General features: G+C 35.5%; 1 protein-coding gene across 3 annotated transcripts in view; it reads left to right on the forward strand.

Moving 5' to 3' along the window:
* The window catches only part of LOC108744445 (ubiquitin-like protein 3), a 206,137-nt gene that overhangs the window by 102,551 nt on the left and 79,532 nt on the right, over nucleotides 1-24,054 (forward strand). The gene's annotated exons all lie outside the window — the stretch shown is intronic.

Here is a 24,054-nt window from a genome sequence, read left to right on the forward strand (position 1 = left end):
ATATTATATTATACTATAATATACTAGTATATATATTTATGTATATAATATAGATATTATAAGCAGTGGTATGGGAATGAACAAAATGCAGAGCAATGGGGGTGGAAAAAAACAAGAATGGGCTAATTCCTGTCACCACACTCGAGTCCCCAGCTCCAGAAAGCTTGTTAAAACTGATTTCTTGCAAATGCAAAAAAAGGATGTCAGAAAGCTTGCGGATCCAGAAAGACCGGGTTAAAGTGTTCTATTATATGCATGAATTGTAGCGGTACCTGTGGTAACTCGCAAGTTCCATCACCAGATAGTGATGATGAAGAAGAAATGGAGACTATAATTGAGCAAGTATATGATCAAATGGAGAACGAAGAGGATGGAGATGAAATTAGTTTTTTTGGCCGAAAGGCGTGTTGGAGTACACTTTGCGGCACTCGTACGCTTAAACTTTTGAAAAAAGTAAATACAAAAATTGTAGGCAATTGTCTCTAGTTTCATTTTGTATATAACTGTTTTTATCGTAAAATGAGTCGGAAAGGAGATATTGTCAAAAAACTGCTTTTTGGCGCCATTTTTCCAAAATGGCAAAGTCGAAATTCGGAAAGAGCACATCAAAATCTATACAATTACCAATTTTCAAAACTCCCGAAAAACTTTCCAGGTAACCACTATTTTTCGAACCAAATGACTGTACTATTAGGCGTAGACTCATTCGGTCGTAGAAGAAAAAAGGGAATGGCAGAGGCTAATTAAGCTTTAAGGACAATAGTAAAGAAAACGGTAGAAAAGGGAAAGAGCACATACATAGGTAGATATATCTACAAAATATATTGACAATTCTAAAAGTGGAATGTTAATTTTACTTAATGTAAGGATGAGATACAGAGATAGTAATTAGAGTATATAAAATGCAATAGGCAGTAATAGAACTTTAGGAGTAACATAGAAAAATATTTATTGGATAGAGAATTAGACAAGGATACAATTACTTTTAATCTATATATGGAAGACGGGATTAATATCATTAAAAGAGTGACAACATTAAGAATAGATATCAAGAACAAAAGATTGGCATGCTTATATTTGCAGATGATGTACATACTGGTGCTAGGATCTAGTAAGGATGAGTTAGAGATGTCCTTAAATAAAATAGAAGCGGTACTGATAATATGAAAATAAATGAATGTAAAACAAATTTATTTATATGCAAAGGTCAAAAAAGTTGCGAAACAGTCTTTACTAAATTAGAAGGCGCAGAAATTAGAAGACGTCACTAATTGTAGGTATCCTGGAAATCACATAATTCAGGATGGAAGGAACGATAGAAACGTAAATTAAAGGATAGCACAAAGTCAAGTGACTTTTACAAAACGAAATAGCATCTGTTCTTGTAATGATTTATTTATAAATTCGAAAAAGATTCTTAAAGGTGTATATTTGGGGCACTATTTTATACAGACGCGACTGAAGGTCGAACTATTGTGGACGATGAAGATAGAGATGTGGATAGAGAAATGTAGGAATGAGGAGCTATTAGAAAGAATACAAAAAAAGAGGACACTGTGGAAGTTAATAAGAAATGAACGAAATAGCTTGGTAGGACACCTTCCCAGACATTTAGAAACAAATTAATTCTAGGCAGAAAGAGTAGTTAATGAGAGGAAGAAGTAAACTTAAAAATTTTATCACAAATAATAAGGATTGTGAGATATCCTAAAGATATCTAGGCTAATAATTTTATGATGATGGCCATATTTCAAAAAAGATGAAGTTCGAAAAGCCAGCAAAATTTCTCTGAATATGAAGAGTGGAACCCGAAAAGAAAATAACAAATTTGCATTTATATTTAAAATAAGAAAGTTAGCCACTTCTAGTATGTACATCATTCTCTTGATTTGAATTGTCATAGAAATATCTTTTCCTGGAATTCTTGGGAAATGGAAAAACAGCAGAAAAATCCTTCTCCTTTTGCTATCAAAAATGAAATTTAAATGTTAAAGTATGGAGTTACCACTCACAATTACTTTTAAATCTCATCACTCGCACCCTAAAGCATTTTGTACCGCTTAATGTCATTCATACTACTATACTAAAAGGAATTAATTAGAAAATTTTTTTCTCGATTTCTCGACAATTTTTTCCACCCAAAATCTGCAAATTTTCCAAGAAATACAGATCGGAAATGTTCGTGACAGAAACCATCCGAATTTTTGTGTAAGCTCTAAGTTTTCGATATATGAACAATACATCATATATTTGTGTTTTTTCTAAAATCATTTTAACCACTGCAACTGATTTTTCTTACTTCGTTTTAAGCTCGTTACTTATTTAGATGTATAAAAGAGAACTGGGTGTTCGCGTACCTCAAGTTGCAGATTTTCATAAGTGATTGGTGTTGGTACGAGAACAGATAGGGAGATGCTGAATCCGCTGGGACTAATATAAATTACGAGAACTCCTACTATTTACTTTTCTTGCTGTACCGACAGTTTCAGTTGCGAGGTAGCGGCTCTCTTACTGTTAGAATGATTTCTACCTTAATTTGAGTAACCGAAACATCTCCGTACAGTAATTTAGGATGTGTCTAATCCCTTTTCCTCCGATTTATACTATAATTTCCTGTGGTATAATGTGCTGCTTGACAAAATTCGTTATTAACAAAACTGGCGTTTTGATATAATTTTTCCAAAAATAAACCACTTTTTGGTTAGATTATAAATTTTGCGAACTGTCATAATTAGAACACAAGAGTCAGGTAATTCAGCACAACTGTTTTTTTATTTTTACAAAAATTACGTGTACATTTGTACAGGTAGAGCTAGTTTAGAATCCCGTGGGTCATAATCTTGGCTTGCGTAGTGTTAAAACTCCGCCTTTTCATTGATTTTTACAAACATTAATCATCTGTCATCTTTTATATCAGTTTATCATGGTTAACAGGCAAGTCAATGTTCATGAATACAGTAAGGCTCACTCCTCTGGCGTTTCGCGGCCTAGTACATTTAAAAATGCCTCTAGTTCTTTCAAATTGACACCTTAGGTTTGTGTTGCTTGAACTGCCGTTTTTTTTTTTGTATTTTTTTAAATTGTTTATTGAAACTATTTTTAGTCCGGTGAGCGACCGAAATTGTGCCTACCACATGCAGTTCACACGACAAACGTCTATGAACGTCATTGGGAGTCTCACAGTTATAGAACAATGCGCAACAGCTGTTCCACATTTTATTTTTGTTTTCATTATTTGGAGCGAATACGAATGCGAATGCTATTGTGAATTTGTAACGCCCGCGCCCGCACAACTTTCACGATTCCGTCCATCCGTTAACTGTTCTTCGTCATTCTTAATTAATGATGTGATCACCACTGTAGTTATATGAAGTCGAATATCTAAACAAATTACGGTGAAAGCTCATTAGATCGGATACTGTACTATCGTCTAAATTGTTATTTGCTTAAAAGAAATCTCAATTCAGTAGAAAATGTCTCAAGACACCAGAAAACCGATTCAAACATTGATTTACAAGACAAAATTAGTATAAATATTCTCTATATTAATTAATTATACTGAACTCTGTTTTCTATTTACCTATAGTTCAGATAAATTGTCAAGCATCCAACTTATATTAATATTCTAGGGAATAATTCATTAGTTAGTGTCAGTCCAACGTTAAGTTTCTGGTCAGCTCCATTTGCAGAGTCAACAGATTGACACAGTAGCGCAATCGCCCAAACCGGCAACGTGTCTGTGAAACGAATCGCTGCCCTGAGCCTATTTTTCAATGTTTTTCAACATTTTTTTGTTTAATCGAATGTTCATCATCTGACAATTGGAGTAAACATGGCCGCCAAGTCGGCATTCGGCGGATCAAACGATCGCTACTGTATTTACTAGCTCTGTCTATATGGATACCAAGTTAATGTTTGTTGTAAATTTTCTACAAAGGCTGCTTTTTGTTGTGGCCGATAAGCATAACTTCAGTTTTTGGGACATACCACCACAGTACCTAGGGGTGTGCATTTTTTGTTTTACTAACGATTTTAACTGTAGGCATATTAAATGCAGTGGTTGAACGAGTCCAAATTAGGACGGATGAATAGCGTTGTCGGTGGATCATAACAATCATGGTGATCCCCAAACTATAGCCGTCCGAGTAAGATAACGCAGGATGGAAGTAAATAAGAGATATAGATAGAGAATAGCGCATTTAACAAAAAGAAGTCACTTCTATGCTCGTGAAAGGTTAATTTAGAAATTCGAAAAAGACTGTTAAAGGTCTGGAGCACGGCTGTGTGCGAGTGCGAAACGTGAATGGTGGACGCGGCGGAAAAGAAAAGGTTAGAAGCATTCGAAATGTGGTGTTAATGATGAGGGTATCGTGGATAGAGTAGGAAAACAAGGGCGATATGGAAGTCAATAAAGAATAGGTGAGATACATTGGTAGGACATCTTTTTAGACTTGAAGGCCCAGTTAGAGACATATTAGAAGCAGAAACAGGACTTTAGAGCAATAGAGGTAGACCTAGATTAGATTACTGTTCGCAAATAGTTAAGGATGTGAAATGTTCTAGTTTTAGGGAAATCCAAAGATTAGCTCAGGATAGGAACGAGTGGAGGTGCGTGTTCAACCAGTCTTAGGACTGACGACGATGATGTTGATGATGATGATGGTTTCAATAGTACTCTCACTCTTATGTACATGACTGATAAAATAGCGACAGTCAAAAATAAAATTTTATGTAGGCATGCAATCATTGGCGTCTTCTTGCGTGCACGTGAATTTATTAATGCTGAAGGATAACGGTAAGAAATTGTGTTTTTAACCTTCCGCATTTCTTTCCGTTTCCCATCTGGCAAACGCCTAATCTTTGTAAAATATACGAGACAGGACATAGCAATGATAGATATTATTAGATATGCCTACAGAGCTGCAAGGGAAAGCATCAACGTCTCGCAGCAACTTATCTAAAGTCTGAAAGATTTAGGGCGCTCCATCCTCCCCAAGCGCTAAGGCGGTGAAATAAAACAAGATCGGTTAATTTATTACTAATCTTACCCGAGGGAATGGCAACGACAAATACTGTTATTTAAATTTGGAGCCGCTAAATTAGAAGGAATTGTAGAAATAAAAAGTTTGTTAGCCGTACTGACAATAGCATAGAATTTTTAATTTTTTTTATGAAGTCTAATAATATAAAAAAGTTAAATTGAGTTTCTGTAATTTGAATAACGTTTTATGAAAAATTTGTTTCAGTTAATTAATTGAAATTCAAAAGAAAAATATGTTTTATAGATTGTTTATCTTTGTAAAGCTTTTCAGAAGCGTGGTCTCAACTTTTTTTCATTGTTCAATCTATAGTTTACCAATTTGATTTTGCAGTTGTTTGAGATTTAAGTGAGTAAAACAATTTCAATAGTTTTCCTCAATCTTTTGTTTTAAATGATTTTAATCGAACATAAATACCATACCGACCGTAAATATTTAAGTTTATCCTAGCTGTCACCAGAAGACAGGACCATGATAGAGAATTTTTACCTCATATAAAACTCATCAGACAATATAAAGTGTTCGTAACTTAATTAGGGTATTTATATACCGCTTCCATTTACCTCTGCCCTCTGTACGCAATGTGCATACTTGATCAAACTGATGATAGGGCGATAGCGTAGATGGGTAGGTAAGTATCTACTTATTTTCTCATAAACGCGAAATGTATTTCCATCTTCTGCCATTGCTGCTAAACGTTGGTTATATGGCTCTAATATGGATGTACTCGTGGGTTCTTATAATTTTTAATTTTACAAGGAGAGTCAAAAACTCTTACAGTAAAATTCAGGATTAACTGAAGCTCGTTATAATCAACTATGCTACATCAACAAAACAAACTTAAGACTTTTTCATTCGTGGGCTAGCAGTCCTTCTAGTCTATACCGTAATAGTGCAATCATAGGGGGTGTGCAGTCGTGAGATAAAAAATTATCCGGAGACCACTCGGAAGTTGCGTTTCTGAACTCCGGTTCTACTAGAATGTTTTAAATAAAACTATAGTAGTAGCGAATTTGATTCAATGTGTTTAATGAGAAGGTTTATTACATACTAACTAACAATATTAAATTTACTTAAAACTAGAGAACAACTAACAAAGGGGGTGGAGTCTAAATGAAAGATATTCTGGTGGTGGATAAATGTAGGAATTTCCTGAATGTCGTCATAGACGAGAGGGTGTTGACTTCAACTAGATACAGAAAAGTTCTGAAAACAAGTATACAAGAGCTAACAATGGGGCTAGATTTTTATATATACNGTTGATGTGTTTAATTAGAAGGTTTCTTACATACTAACTAACAATATTAAATTTACTTAAAAACTAGAGAACGACTAACAAAGGGGGTGGAGTTTAAATGAAACATATCATGGTGGTGGATAAATGAAGGAATTTCCTGAATGTCGTCATAGACGAGAGGGTGTTCAACCAGATACAGAAAAGTTCTGAAAACAGGTATGAATGAGCTAACAAAGCCAGGTACTAGTGATAGAAAAACCTCATTTATGCTACCAGGAATTATTGAATTCATAACGTACATTTTGTCTGTATGACAATGAAATTATTCTAAAATATTATAAAACCAAATAATAAAGCAAAGGAATTTATGACTTAAAATGTTTGAACAAATGTTTGAAGTTGAACTGACCAAAGAAATGTAAATAAAGTAAATAATAACACTAAATCTAACTAAACGGAAAAGTATTCGATTTAAAATGATTGTAAAAAATATAGATAATTATTAGCACTTAACAGGGGGGAAGGTCGGTCATTAGTGAACGAAAGGTATGTAGATGAGAGACTTTTTGAAAATTATTGCCCAAGCATTAGCTATCTAAATGATCTAAGAAAGCCGGATGGGAAAAATTATACCACAGCATTTGGAATTGGACATCGAACCGGTAGGTGTCCTCACGATTGCTAAGCAATAGTTAAGCCATAATCCATAAACTATTACACCACACATAAACATATAGAAAAGCACGTCAAATTTGAAGTCATAAGCTTATCGTTAGTATGCCGGTTTAGAGGTTTAGACCATTGCTTAGCATTCGGGAGGACGCCGGTTCGATTCCGGGTCCGTCTGCCTTGATCCAAGTTTTTCTGTGGTTTCCTTGGATCACTTAGGCAAATGCTGAGGCAGTAATATTCCACAGATAATCTTTCATTCTCTTCTGTCTTCATTTCGTCCGTCTCAACTTTCTCACCCGAACCACCGCCCTACCTTTCGGCATAGTCCGGAGGGACTGCCCGCCCACCAGCATAAAAAAAAATGCCAGTAGAAAAAGGGTTGATACATTTTAAGAATTTTACTTCAGAAGACATTACTGTAAGAAAGTTAGAAAGTTTTAAATTTTCATACTCTAATTTCTGTTATTCTCCAAGAGGTACAAACAACTTTCATATCAATTAAGATTCTAAAAAATTGCGTTTCAAATGCTGTAAATGTAAATTACATATCGTCTTGAATAATCTGGGTCTCAGGAGGGAGTACATTGGAATTTTCATGTACCTACGTGGTATACGTTCTCTAATAGATTGGTGAAGGCCGTAATTGTAAATTACCAACTTGATTAATGACACTAATGTGAATTTTGTTGCTCGAACTTTCGAATCACATCTCCTATACATTTGTGGATTCACGCAGCAGGACCTAACAACACCTAAACATTAAATAGAAGTAAAATATGGCATACTATGTGTGTGAGTATGCTGACATGGAATGAGATTGCCAAAAGTTTTATTCGATTACTTGCTGTCTGAGATGTAATTACTTTCCAATATTTAGTGGTGTAAACAGTGACGGCATGTTTGTCTACCTGTTTGCCTGTGAATGAGTCAGCACCTCTGCACCAGCTGTCCCTGTCCAGTAAACAAACATATTCTGGAATAAACATGAAATAGTTTTAAAACGCTATTTATGCAATAAGGTCGTTTTTCAATCCCCATCAAGCTTTTATTTACCAATTTGCGACAGTCTGTACAAGTAAAAATGCCATAAAAGTTAAAGAAATCATTGACCATAATAATGAACGTTCAATCGGTACACAAGTAAAATTTATAAGTGAAAACGAAACTTTTAAAGGGTTTATTTATTAATGATAATGAGAATTCTCATGAAATGTGGTAATGGGGATAATTAAGATTGATGCGATTAATGACTTAATAAACATCATAAAGCACTTAGCCCATGAATACTACAACAAATTGCTCTTTCCAGCTAGCTGTGGCAATTCCAACCCAGTTGGTACCTACTCAATTTTTACTATAAGTTTTTGGTCCTTTATTACGAAATTAGTGATAATAGTAATTATTTCTCTGGAAATAAAATTGAACTCGTAATTAAATATTCACCTATTCGAAAGTTATTGCAGTCTCCTGTTTACGTCAGGTAGTACATTCTTTTAACGGCTCGAGAAGTTTTCTGTTTCCTATCAGTAACAAATCATTAGATTGAAAAGTATCTTTAGGATGACTTTGATGTCCTGATGCGATACTTTCACCGACATTCCATATGATAAAAGCTTGATTAAAAGTTATACTAATAAATGTATTTGTATGCAAGGGAAGAAAAAGTGGGGAAAGAGCGAATATAAAGGTAGGAGACGAAAGATTAGAAGAACTGTCTTATTTTAGTTATCTAGGAAGTCAGATAAGTCAGGACGGAAGGAGTAGTAGGGTAGGGATATAAAGCAGAGGATAACCCAGGATGGCGAGCGCGGCGGAAAAGAAAAGGCTAGAAGCGTTCGAAATGTGGTGTTACAGACCAATGATGAGGATACCGAAACTAAAGATAGTTAGAAATGATGAGGTATTAGAAAGAATAGGAGAACAGAGGACTCTATGAAAATTAATAAAAAATAGTAGGCGAGATAGGTTGGTAGGACACCTCAGGCATGAAGGTCTAGTCAGAGACATATTAGAGGCAGAAACAGGAGTAAGAGGAGTAGAGGTAGACCTGAATTAGATTACTGTTCGCACATACGAGGGCGGTTCAATAAGTACCCGTGTTTGAAGACAAAGGACGTTCCTGAGGGAAATTGGTGTCACCGTGTGCTGCCATCTATCAAACCACGTCAAAACGAATTTCAGACTGATTGATAGGTTAGTTTCGATTTGGCAGCCATTCCACTCAGACGTGCTTCGTTATTTTCGCTAAGATGGAAAAAGAGCAGTATCGTTCGGTAACTCGCTTTTTGTTTTTGGATGGGAAAAAATGCGAGGAGATGAAAACAAAGTTGGATACTGTTTATGGAGACATTTCGCCATCTACGACCACAGTTAGATATTGCTTCAACGAATTTAAACGTGTGCAAAGATCCGTTTTTGATAGGAGCGACCAGGAAGCCTGGCAAACGTTGTTACCGAGGAAATCATTTTGCGGATTTTTTAGGAAAAGGAAGAACGATCACTGGACAATACTACAGTGAGTTATTCGACCGCTTCAACAAAAAATTGAAGGAGACACGGACGCATTTGACGAAAAGAAGGTGCGTTTTCAACACGATAACGCACCGGCACATTCATCAGGAGTTGTTGCCGCCAAAGTGCTTGAATTACGTTATGAATTTGCGCAGCACACCCCGTACTCACTCGATTTGACTCCCTGCGACTTCATCTTGTTCCCTACCATGAAGAAATGACCAGCGAAAAAGAAATTTAGCTCAAACGAGGAAGTCATCGCCGAGACAGGGGGGGGGGTTTGGAGAGTTCGACAAATCTTATTTTTTGGAGTTGTAAAAAAAATGGCAGGGTAGTTGGGAGAAGTGTATCTTTCTAAAAGGGGACTATGTTGAAAAATAAAGAAACAAATTTAAAAAAAAGGTGTCTTCATGTCTAACACGGGTACTTATTGAACCGCCCTCGTAGTTAAAAATGTGATATGTTCTGGTTTTAGAAAAATGTGAAGATTAGCTCAGGATAGAACAGAGTAGATCCATCCAATCATTCTTAAGACTGACGACCTTACGACCTTCCGATGATGACTATTACAATCAGTAGGACACTTTTACATGTATCACACCTTGTGTAAATGATGGTGAATATGAATATTACAATATTCGTATTTGCTACATAACATTTTATGAAGAACTATTAGCAACTGTGGACTCATATTAAATGTTTCAATTTTAGTTAGTTTGTCATAACTTTACTGTGATTTTTTAATCATTGCGTTGATCGAAGTGGTCAGATTTAGATCTGTCTTTTAACAACGTTTTCGATTAACACCAAAGCGTGCAAACTCTAAATTTAACTGGAAGTTGCATTCGCTGTCTCATTTATTCTAAAACCGCGAAATCGGACACCATCTGGCTCGGCTCCGTTATGCATTGGACGTTGCCGATTGGTATTACGTGACCACCCCAGAGTTATGTAATTTTAGGAGTTACGAACGAACGGTGGGCGGTGAAAAGAGATATATTTATAAAAATTTTAAAAGACATTTGTGCCACTTACTAATATACGTATAATACCGAAACAGTTTGAAAGTGAAATTTTGAACCATACTGACGATTACCAACTGGAACTAATTAGTACTTTGATCAGTTAATGACCAGTTTTTTACTTGAAATCATGTTATTACGACGAAATAATAGAGAATAGAGAATTTAACTGATTTCTTAATAATGTGTTTCCAAAATGTAAGAAAAGCACATGCACTACTTTTGCTTAGTAGTTTACGAGGGTGGATTGATAAGTTTCCGGCCTGACCAAGAAAAACAAGGTTTTTAAAAATTTTTTTTTTTTATTTCTCAACATAATCTCCTCCAAGGCTGATACATTTCTCATAGCGGTGTTCCAGTCTATTAATGCCATCTCTATAGACTGATTCGTCAAGCTCCTCAAAATAACCATTTACAGCTTCGATTACTTCTTCATTGTCCGCAAATCTCTTACCGCCAAGCCATTTTTTGAGATTAGGGAACAGAAAATAGTCACTCGGGGCTAGGTCTGGAGAGTAAGGAGGGTGCGGCATCAATTCAAACTTTAGATCGTTGATTTTAGCCGTCGCAACGATTGACGTGTGCGCTGGTGCGTTATCGTGATGAAACAAGATTTTTTTCTTCGCCAGATGAGGTCGTTTAATTTTCACCTCGTGGCTCAAACGTTGCAATAAGTCTGCGTAGTATTGACCAGTGATAGTATTACCCTTTGCAAGGTAATCAATGTATATAATACCTCTTGCATCCCAAAAAACAGTAGCCATAACCTTGTTCGCCGAAAAAATTGTTTTTGCCTTCTTTGGAGTTGGTTCCCCTGGTCCAATCCACTGTTTAGACTGTTCTTTGGTTTCAGGAGTGTAGTGGTGGACCCACGTTTCGTCAACGGTTACGAATCGACGCAAAAATTCGCTTGGATTACGCTTATACAATGACAAATTTGCGGTAGAAATGTTTTTTCGAATCAATTTTTGGTCGACTGTTAGCAAACGCGGCACCCATCTTGCACAGAGCTTTTCCATATGCAAATGTTGGTGCAAAATATGTTGCACACGTTCATATGACATCTTACAGGTCTCAGCTATCTCACGCACTTTCAATCTGCGGTCTCCCAGCACTATTTGATGAATTTTTTCGATCATATCTGGAGTTGTGACCTCAACGGGGCGTCCTGAGCGAGGCCCATCAGAGGTGCTCACACGACCCTTTTTAAACTCGGAAACCCACTGCTTAACGGTTGAATATGACGGGGAGGATGTCCCCAGTGTTGAGTCCATCTCTTTTTTAATTTCCTTCGGCGTTAACCCCTTCAAATAAAAGTATTTGATGACAGCACGATTTTCCTGCTTTTCCATTTTTACGAAAACCACAGAGGCGTCTTGTTCAGCGTGCTGTCAAACCTACACTAGCAAGGAGATCGGGCTGAAACTATAGCTACAAGCTATCCAAGGATGGTACTATAGAATGTCACCTCAAGGTAGGCCTAGTGGCGTCATCTCTTGGTTAGGCCGGAAACTTATCAATCCACCCTCGTATATCACGAATCCTTTCTATAATGAATTACAAGTTAATTAAGTACTTTTAATTTCATTAAAAACGTTATATAAATAACTTAGTTGCCTTACTATTAATAAAGCAAACAATAGATTGTGTGATTCGAAAAATGCACCAACATTTATATAAAACAATCACGAAAATGTCGTTTTCTCTAAAGAACGTTTGACTCTTGGGATATTTTATGTTTTTCCCCTACGATTAGTCCATCAGGTCGTCAGTCCACCGGGTTACAATTTACAAAATTTAAAGTGCCCTGGTATAACTCTACAGACAACGGTTCAAAATTTGCAAGACGCAGATAATTAAGAAGGAATTGTGCATCTATCTAAAGCTAATACATGAATAAAACATCTGTCTGCAGCTAAAGAGAATGGGAAAATACCTTTCGAATATATCTGGGATTTATATTGACGTTTCCTTAACCGAAAGTTTAGTTTGTTTACAGATTACTGTGGTCTACGCTGTTTCTACTGAATAATTAGTCTGGAGCAAATATAGAATTTTAATGGAGTTCAAGGAAGCCAAGTAATAACCCGAGATAAAAATGTTCAGTGTCTCAGAGTCTCTGAAAGCGAGACTCGAGTCTCCGACTGTCGGGAGACTGTCAAAAATACTGTTTAGAGTCTCTGAACAAGAGACTCGAATCTCTCGATAGACATGGTTAAAAGTTCAACATATTTCAGATATCCCAGTCTTTCTACGGGAGACTCGGGTCTCTCAGTTTTTCAGTTTTATATATTCAGTCTCTCTGTGAGAGACCTGAATCTCTGAATTAACAATTTTATCGTTCGAGTCTCTCATACAGAGACTGTGAGAGATCTATAAAAACACCTAGGCAATAACTGAGAGACTGTGAGAAACGCTCTCAGAGACGCTGAAGGACTCTGAAAGGCTCTGAGAGACTGGAGAGAGATTGAAAACTTTTGCAGTATAAAATTTTAGGGAAATTGTAAAATTATTGGGCTAATATTATTTACGGTTTTTCTTTTTCGAAGGTACATAACCACTTGTATTTAAGGTTTAAGTACCTACATATTTCTATCAAGATTGCAAAAGTGAATAAATTAATCTTCTAGTAGGCCTTGCGTGTTAAATCAATTATTTTTTATAAAAAGATATTGAATTACTGTAACAAAATAAACCTAGCTACAATGTAATCAAATTTCTTCAAAGGAAAACGTAAAGTGTAAGGTTCATTGTTATACGTCGAATGTAGGTGACCTTACACAGCTCTTGAACTTCCTTGTAAATAATTAAAGCACCGCCCGTAGTTTATTACGAACAATGGCGTAGTTTATTGACTATAAAATGCGCTGTTTCTCGGTACAATTTTATTTTTCCGTAAAGAACATTGGTGATACTTGTAGAAGATAAACTATTCCTCCTATAAAGGAACAAAGCGACCTGACCTCTTTTAGAAAAAGAGGTAATGTTTTATTTACACAGATACAACAAATGAATGTTTAAAATGCTGTGAAAGCATTGTTTGATTGTTTAACACATCTACCTTCCACACATTGTTGTCATTATTTATATTCACAGTGGGGGATGTGCAAATGGTCTGGCTGCTTACAAAAAGTATTGAAATAGTTCGCTATCATATTTAAAAATGGAGACTCAAACTAAAAGTAAAATTAGCATTTTTTTTTGCAAACTTTGAAGAGCATTACAGAAATCACCGCTGACGGGAAATGTCTGGCAGTCTTGATTATAAACTTTTAACACTATTATGTGAAACATTATCTAAAAATCAGTACTTAGAGTTTAAGAAAAGTGAGTAATGTTTTTACGTGCCTTTAAAACCTGTTATTTATAATTGATCGTACCCATGTACAGTACGTTTCAATTTGCTAGAATTGTAACCTTGAAGAAATCTGCGCGAAGATAGAAAGAATACACACTAGGCGTGAGCAAGACAGAAATAGTTGGAACGAGCTTGAACGAACAGATCGACTACAATTGTACAGTACTAGACGAAAATGTTTAGAAATTTCTTAAAACAAAAATGTATATAAATTAACAATAGAAACCAAAGCAAAAGTTTTATAGGTGTGTAGAACGTTAAGTTGTTATTATTTTTGGCTAAATATGCTTTTAAATAAAGCATATTCTTAAATTTTAACGAGGCAGTTTAAATAATTTTGCAAATGGTACTGTACACTTTTGTCTAGTTCTCGCTCGTTGATCGATGGAGAAATGAGCTGCGCAGACAAATATGATTGAATTTGAAATTATGCTACGGCGCATCCTAATAAAGGGGCATATCTCTAACTTCTTGAAACGAACAATAGGCAAGTACGATTGGGTTAGGTGTAGGTCAAAGTTGACTTGCCAGTCATGAGCTTTGGGAGTTGAACTACAACTCTCCCAGATGAATCCTAAAGATGTGCCATAGTTCGCCTAGTGACAACCAACCTTCTCATCATCATCATAAGGTCGTCAGTCCTAAGGCTGGTTGGACACGCACCTCCACTCTTTCTTATTCCGAGCTAATCTTCGTATTTCCCGAAAACTAGAACAACCCACATCCTTAGTATGAAGATTGAAAAACTTTGGCGGCTTGTAGTGAACTTTAGTCCCTGAAGAAGGTAACGTTGTTACCGAAAAGTGCTTCGATCAACTAGTGTCGTGTTTGGCGTTGGGGTTTGAGCTATTGAGCTATTTTGTTTGTTCAACCCACATCCTTAACTATTTGCGAACAGTAATCTAATCTAGATCTACCTCTACTCATTTAACTTCCGTTTCTATCTCAAATATGTTTCTGGCTAGACCTTCATGTCTGAGAAGGTGTTCTACTAACCTATTTCGCCTACTTCTTCTTGATTTCCATAGATTCCTTCTATTCTTCCAACCTTCTGTCAAAGTTAAAATCAGTACCTAGTGGTCCAGGGACTGAAATTAGTAAATGAAATATATATAAACAATTATTTTAATTAACCAAGACTTATTTAAGGTTGGAATTAAGAGAATAATTGTTTATTATGAATTATAAAAAGACGAATCACCTACGTATCTCTGCATCTCCACATGAGGTGCCTGAGTCGGTCAGTCATCCAGAACAACTTGTTTATCATGACCTCTAAAGCACAATCATAGTGNTTTAAGGTTGGAATTAAGAGAATAATTATGAATTATAAAAAGACGAATGCAACTAATTCCATAACGTTGGATGAACTCCGTTTAGCCGAAGTTGGGCAACCCAATGTTGCGCCATATCAATTCAAATTAAGATTAAATTGCAATGTGTTTGGATTCCTTTTAAATATATACTTAATCACGAACTCATTGGTAATTGGTTGTGAACAAAAGTCTTTTAAATTTTCTAAAATTTTACGTTAAGAGACGACTTCCCAAGAATAAGACCAAGACGTATCTAATTGCCAAAAAAAAAAAGACTAAGACGAAGGCTAAATGTGCTACCTCAAGACCGAGACTATATTAGTCGTGTGTTTGATAATTACTAGTTTTAAACTAAACGTGATAATGAGTGAGTTGACCCGTGTAATTGATTACAAAATTGATAATTTTCAAAATAATACACAATTTAGCTTCCCAGCATTTAGAAGTTAAACGTAGGATTTCACGGTCAATATTACTATTGATTATTATTTGTTTTCGGATTTTCTGGCTGTTGTATTTGAAAATTATTTCCTTTGAATAGAATAAAATTATACTACATGATCGTGTATTGAACACAGCTTGCAAATAGTTTAACTTTCTCGACGAAAAAGAAACTGCTGTCAAACGGTTTCCTTTAAATGTGTTCATTTATTTTTGTTTATTGCATTCACTTCGGAACATGTAAACGGGCACATCCTCTTTCTCATTAATGCTCAATTCCTCGGAAGTGTTCAAAGTGCAACGAAAGCACTTACACGTCGGTACCTTTGCTTTCATTTTATCTCTAAAATGTACATGTTTACGGTTGAAGGCTCGTTCTCATTAGAGTAATAATTTAACTGCAAGTTTGGCCGTAGCTCGTTCTCTTTACTCTCGGTGACTTCTTATAAACTCTAAAGAACGCTCGTTTTAGTCTTGATCTAAGTGTGAAGACAAGAGAAGTTTAAGATGGCCAAAGTATTGTTATATCATCGTCAGTTTATTTATACACCTAAGGTGTTACTTTAAATAGTATCTTTTTGACCTTATTTCAAAAATGGCAGAATAATTTGCCTCCTACATGCCCTTTTACACTTCAGTGGTTAAGTACCTCCCATTATGTCACACATACTAATTATATATTAAAAATCGTAAAAATTTTTGGAATAAACCCTCTCCACCCCCTTTGCGATTGTCTATAAACAGTTCGACTCTATTTAAGTCATATTTTGACTTCCCTCCCACCTTATGATCTGCCATGATTTTATCCTTGCACCTCCTCTAGAACATTTTTAATATTTGCGAAAAGAAATCGTAAATTCGATTTTTTATTGTAACAGATGGTTTTCTAACAAGTAAATGGTAAATTTCTATCCACTCTGGCCCAATAGAACCAAAGTTCTATTCATGTTTCTCTTCTGTGACAGTACGTTGTCCATGATGCGGCTACAGGATGGCTTACCTGCTTTAACATTTAATTAGGCATGCCTAAAATACAAAGTGCTATATTACACACAAATGGATAAAAGTCAGAGTTCCCTACCTCCAATCTTCCTACAATCTTTTCGCAGTAAGTATACTTCGTTTAGTTTCTGTAGCGATGTGACCTTCAGTTTGACCGGCGCAAAATAGAAAAGAACAGCACTAGGCCAGAAAAGAAAGGAGACATCTCTCGGTCAAACTCTTAACTGGTGAGGAGCGTATAATGCGTACAGTCCATGGAAAAATTAACCATTTTATCCACTACAATTGTATTGCTCAAATGTGCTGTTATTGGTATCAATTACTACTGAAAATATCAACGAGATGTTTATTTTTATTTGAAGACATATTAAAGGCTTTAACCCTTGTTTTCGACTCGCACTACTATTCATGATCGAAGAAAACTTTTGGCAGGTACTGTATGAAAAAGTATGTTTAATGAACAAGAGTCGAGAGTATAATGAGCTTTTTTCTTCCTACCTACCATTTTGCCAGCGCGCATCCAACACATTGGAAGGGGCACATCGCTAGAAAAAGTAAATGAAGTATAGTAAATATGATTTCACACCCGGGAGGTAATGTTGCTCTTTCCGGACTACCTTTTGATGGGAATAATATTGTAATTTCCGCAGAAAAACTTCTCTGTTTCCCATTTTCATCTTTCATAAAGTACTACAAAAAATTGACCACGAGAAGCAAATCTACACATCAGCTGGCTAGAGCATAAGCGCCGGTGAAAAGGAAACTATTATTATCATTGCTACCTATTTAAAATTTTCTTCCTCATTAATTTTTACTAGTCAAGTAAATACTTAATCAGCAGTCTCGAGAAGCAATTAAGTTGTGATGTTATATTCATCGTCAGCCAACCAGTATGTACCTACAATATGTATATGAATAATTTGTTGTTAGTGTTCGTACTTGAATCAGTAAATCGTTAAATATGCATGTGTGTGATTTATACATAGACCATACGTAAACATGGCAGTTAAGGAAAGATTATTAAATCCGAAATCCCAACAACAGCAATATCTGTTTCCTGTGATTTTGTTTGTTTATCTTGTATTAACTTGTTGCCTTTGGCATTTCCAATTTAACATCTGACAGGATATATGCATCAGGCTGTTTACGAATTGGAACTTTGTTAACGCTAGTTTACTTGTATTCAGTTTTATATGCATAATAAACAGACCTCGTGTGGACAAACAATATTCTTCGTTTAATTAAAATATCCCGTCAAATTTTAATTGAAAATGTTTTTATTACTTGGTAAGTTGATATTAATTAAGCATTTGTTTAAACTATGCTATGTCGTATGTCCTTCTGTGTGGTGTATCTCTAAAATGCAACAAAAATGCATTATGATCACATTATAAAGATTTTATTTATCTACAGTAGGGTCACTCCTGTTAGCTAACCTAGACAGTCGGCGTTTTTCAGAGCAGGTCATAAATCAACGTTATGTGCGCTAACACGAGGACAGTTCAATAGGTTTACCAAAATGTAGAATACAGAATATTTTTACACTGTGACTTCACGACTATACTCTGTATGAGACATCCTCTGCCTACTGTACACTACGTTTGACTAGTATTCCTGAATATTTGAAAGGTAACATCTGGGGGAATTGTACAGTGCATGTCGTGATAGCATCACAATGTAGGGTGATGTAAAAAGTTTGCAGATGCGAGTATCTTTCTTACTTTTGTTTAGTCCCCTGTCTGTAGTCTTCTTGATTACGATCTCTAATTTTACCTTTCAGCAATGTCGCTAGTTTCTTCTAATTACTAAACATTTGACATAAACTTTATACTCCAAAACAACTTAAAAAAATTATATGAAATCCTATGACATTGTTAGTTACTTAATAGTGGATTAATATGCAATATTAATTTGAAATCATTTTTTTGATTTTTTATTTACCTACTACAAACTACCTTGTAGGTCGGTTGGTCGTGGTTGCTGTTGTCACCTCTCGTAGTTTAGTGGTCAGAACATTGGTGCGTAAAGCCAAAGGTGCCGGGTTCGATTCCCGGCGGGGGTGTGACAACACCAACAATCTTTCCCTCATTAATTTGAGGTAGTTTGTAGTGGGTAAATTAAAAATCGAAAAAATGATTTCAAATTAATATAAAAAAAAATTAGTCCGATGGCGTTATGTGGTATAATCTGGCTAACTAATTGTAATCACCGAAACAGGAAATTATTCATACAGTAGGTAACTGAATTGTTCCTCGGACTATTTGACATGTGCCACCATCTTCTTCAAATCACAGCGTTGTTCATATTTATTTATCTATATCTTTCAATTTTGCGCAGAAACTGAAATATTATATGGGGACATCGAGCACCGTTAACTGTTATTGCTTAACAAGCATGAAGAATGACCCAGTGATGCCTCCAATCCAAAATTTGGGTCAAACACTGACACTTGTGGATGCATTTGTTTCTCAGTAATGTGGTTTTTCTGAACCTGAAGATCGCTGTACGTAGTTATCAGGCTTCCATTTTTGAATCTCTGCAAAGAGCTTCTTGAAATGCCTAATTGTTTACCTCGAACTACCAGCAACACTCTCACACGAACTGCTTCAAACCTATGTTATGAGATCAGAGTATATAAAACCACTAATTGATCCAGTATTCCTGATTAATCCCATCACAGTTGATGAAGTTAAATCATCATTTCGATCATATCTTGTGTGGAAATTGCTGTAGCTGTCAAATCTTCAGTTTATATTATATTTTATCATAATATTGCTGAACAATGTTTTTTGTTGAGAACACCCCTTAAGTGTTTGCCTTGAACCTATTTTAAGAACCATTCCTGAAGAACTAAAATAACTCATCAATTTTCCGTGGTTTATTTTACTGTGTTAAAGATATGACGTATCCCTTCTATATCTGTAGATACCAAATACGCTAAGAATAAAATTTGGAGGGGCATTGTTATGGTTTTATGAAACGATATTTATTTCTAAATTTGCACCAACGCATTAGCTTGAATTACGACATTTTTGGGGCCACTTTGGACAAGAGCACTCCATAAAGTTAAATTTCTTATCAATATGCGGCGTATCGTATCATGTTCTTTGTGCTCCCATATCTAAGGGTGAGGTTAATAAATGAGACCGTTATTTGGTCCGCATAAAATTGGACGCTGCGGCTTTTCAATTGGGAATGCGATTTGCATAGTCTACAAAGGGTCCTCAAATTTACAGTGATGGCTTTACGCAGAAGGCAGTTTGAATGCAAACTAGAGTAACGGAACTTTCCGCAGGGTGTGCAATTTGAAGTAAAATGTTATGCAACTGAAAAAATTATGAAACTTTAGTTACATTTTCACCCTGTCATCTTCGGGAATAAATAACATCTTGAAGCTAATAACCAAGGATACTTGATTTTGCAGCAAAAGCTTGACCCGATGCAACTAGAGTATCAGTTATGCATCATGAGTAAAAAGAGATAGAAGAATCAAGAGTTGTGTACTGAGGGGCTGCGTATCAATTTCGGCATTGTCAGTTGTCAAACACAAATCATAAACAAAATAGCCAAGCGTGCGCTTCAAATCGGATGCGCATTACCTAATTGCGCAACGACTTAGAAAGCACCCTTACTGACGACGCAATTTTTGTTTTTACAATTTTCATCCCCCCACTCCTCGATGACCACCTGTAGTATACCTGAAGACCCCCTGCCTCCTCTAATTTTGACATAGTAATTCATAAATATGGTTTTAAACCTTTTTTTACAAACAGAAAGTTTTGAGATTTCCCTAGAGGATATTGAGTACGTCACAAAATCCTAAGCCCCCCGCCCCTGTAACCATGCCTGATATTTTTGAAGACCCTCCCGGAATGGGTAGCGATTTTAACTGTAGTTTCTGCATCTCTGGCGAAAACTATTTATGATCTGGCCATTGCTACTTGTGTAATAAGGGTGTATTCACAAAAATTACGTAATAAAAAATTCCGTTTTATTGATATTTTAACCTATCGTAGTGGTCTTTTTGCCTCACTGTTGGTCAGCATTCGGAAAATTCCGAATTCACCTGCCTTCGTGTAAATTTTTCTGCGATTTCTTCGAATCATTTGAGCAAACGCTGAGGTTATAAAGTATCATCATCATATGGTCGTCAGTCGGTTGGACACGCACCTGCACTCTTTCCTATCCTGAGCTAAACTTAGCATTTCCCTAAAACTAGAACAACCCACATCCTTAACTATTTGCGAACAGTAATCTAAGCTAGGTCTACCTCTATCCTCCTAACTCCTGTTTCTGCCTCTAATATGTCTCTGACTAGACCTTTCAGAGCATGTACAACAAAAATCTCCAAATCTCCATCTTCTAAGTATAGGAAGACTAACGATAAGTTACAATTACTATCACCATCGGTGAGTGAATCACTCGTTAATAATTTCTAAAAGGTAACGAAAGTGTAAAAATTGAAAGGACCTGTTTTATCGTGTAGTTTTATTCTCTACTTCCTGTAGGAAGTTGTTTAATTTATCCATTCATGTATCTTTCAAATAGTTGATGGTTTACGATAATTGAGTTTTACTAGTGGAGGTAATAAAGCATAGAGGCGTTTTGCGTAAGCTCTGAGAACGGTACGTTCACTGATGACTGCTAGTGCAAGTCCAAAACGAAACCGGTTATAAAACTTTCATGCAGACATTATTTATACATACGACTAGTTTCCCGGTCGGCCTCTTGGCACATATTCAAATTTAAACAAACGCCTGTCGTCATTGTTACGACAATTTCTTACGTTCCATTGTCACTCCTTTGCTACGTTTTCTTGTCATTCTTGTTCTTAAACCGTCAGAGACGATAGCGTCGTTAGACGTAATTGAGATGCAGCTGTGACGTCCTTGCCGCCATACTGCTGTCTCCATTAAATGTGCGCGCGCAACTTCCGTTGCGTGCTTAAATTGTACTCGACACGCCAAGAGACGTATAACTATCAAATTATTCAAGGAAGATCTGAATATAAATTTTTTTTAATAAATCGGAAACGTTTCAAATTATTTGCACACGAATAATTCTGTATTTTTCATTTACACGTTAATAATATATATATATATATATCTATTTATTCAAGGTTGCATTAGAATCAGTTGCTTTTAACGACTCGTTTAATTTTAAAAACTCTTATTTTTTTGTAGCTGTGTTTAAACACGCTAATGCATGTGTATTTAGTTATAATGCTGTTGGTAGAGACAACTTTGTTGTTTACTTAACTAGCAAATTGGAGAAAGTGAGCAGAAAGCTGAAATAATTGCGATAAGCCCCAACGAAAACGCGACGCGAGTGCAATAAATATCACCATCATTAAACAATCTAGTAATTTCTTTCCATACGCTCGTGGTAGATACAAAATCCAAGTCGTCGAAACTTAATACTTTAATCGATTTGTCCTACCTGCTTTTTTGTTTTAAGGGTTTTTTCCAATTAATTAATTGATATTTAAATTACACCAGGACCGTATCCAATATTTCATTTCGCTCAAATAACCTTATCTTTTACTGAGGACAAAAAAAGGTTGTGCACTCCCTCCACGTTCGATTTTACGTGCGTTTGGACCCTCATATCCTCCCTCCCCCTGAGTACAACCTTGAAATGTAGGTACTCAAAGTATATTTGCAGAAACCAGAGATTAAACTAAATTAATTAAGGAATAATAAATGATTAAATTTTCCACTTCTGGTTATTCTCATTAGTATTTTAAACCAATGCTGCTATTTGTTATTAATTTATAATTACCTAATAGTAAAAATTGATGTGAAGGAAATTATTATTTTTAATTTTTCTTGAACATTATAATTTTTGTTCATTTAATTTTAACTATCAAATCCAGAAAAACTAATACTGGAAAATATGTCACACTTATGCTTACTTTAAAACTGATTATATGTTTTGATTCGATAACTTCACACTTCTTAACATTAAACTACATACTTTTCGTAATCGTGTGTCCCTACAAATTCCGAGAAGTTGTAATAAGGGTATGAATTTAATTTTTGAACATCATGCAGTAAAAAAGTAAACAGACTTAATTTGATTACGTAGAAGTTATAAAGAAAAAACAATTCATGTTTCCGTAATGTAGGTACTTGAAAAGACTGAATTTACCATTCTTAATGTAGTTTTCGAATAATTTTATAAGAGATAGTGAAGATAGGTTGGTAGGACACCTTCTCAGGCATGAAGGGCTGGATAGTGACATTGGAAGCAGAAGCAGCAATTAAAAGGATGTGGGATGTTCTAGTTCTAGGAAAATGCGAAGATTATAGCTCAGGATAGAAAAGAGTGGAGGTGCGTGTTCAATCAGTTTTATGACTGACAGCCTTATGACGATGATAACAATTTAAAGCAATTTAGGATACAGAATTTGTCGTCATGTTACTTTTGTAATTTATTCAAATATTCGTTGTCCTTTAAAATTGCCCTTTAAAAAAAAGTTTACGTTTGTTTTAGAAGCAGTTCGTTAATTTTTTCATTTTTCATTCCGCCAGAGTTGAGCTTTCTCAGACTAGCCCGAATATTTTTTAGTCAAATTATGACGTTCCCATTAACACTCTCATTTGTTTTTTCTTTTCGTTGCCGTGGGAATTATTTCAAACGGCGTCGCTTAATGCTATTCTTTGGCAATCACCATAATTTTGTCCTCGGGATTCCCTCAAGGAAATTGTCTGCCGTTCTTCTTTAACATATTTTCCATGTCATTTCCGACCATTAACTTGGTTACGTCGGTCCAACGTAAAAATGCCTGTTAATGGATGATAATGCTTGCTTTGCGTTCATATTTTTCCCTCGGAGGGAACGCTCCGTCGTGAAACTCGAATTGCATTTTGTTTTATTTTTCATCTAAATAAAAACAACAAACAAGAAAGATAGAAAGTATAGCTAGAAGCAATTTGTTCAGGAAATTGTGATTTAAAACTAACAACTTTTCACTTCAGCAACAGGAAATTTAACGATCAAAGAATAAATCTACAGGGTGAACAAATATCGACGTTTTAGTAAAAGATACGAAATATACTGTTATAGAAGAATAACTACCATTTACAATAATACGAGGATGATTCAAATATAATTCTTTTGCATAGAAAACCTTATATTTTAAGGTACCACTTTTGTATATTCAATAGGTAGTTTTTATACCGTTTTCAAAAGAAGACATAGGGCGTATTCGCCCATATAACAACCTTAAGAGCTTTTGCGGGAATATAGAAATTTCTTTGGGAAAATTCGAAACTAAAGGGAGGGTATTCGACATTGTGCGGTCTGGCAATGTCGTTGAAAAGCAGAACGTTTCGGGTAGGCCAATGGCGCCACTTAAATTTAGGTCTAAAAGGATATATTAGTATGTAACGTTTCTTGTGTGACGACTACAGGGAAAGTCAAGCACCAAGTTCCAGAAAACTGACATCATCAC

This window comes from Agrilus planipennis, unplaced genomic scaffold (genome assembly GCF_000699045.2).
Source record: "Agrilus planipennis isolate EAB-ADULT unplaced genomic scaffold, Apla_2.0 scaffold29, whole genome shotgun sequence".
NCBI lineage: Eukaryota > Metazoa > Arthropoda > Insecta > Coleoptera > Buprestidae > Agrilus > Agrilus planipennis.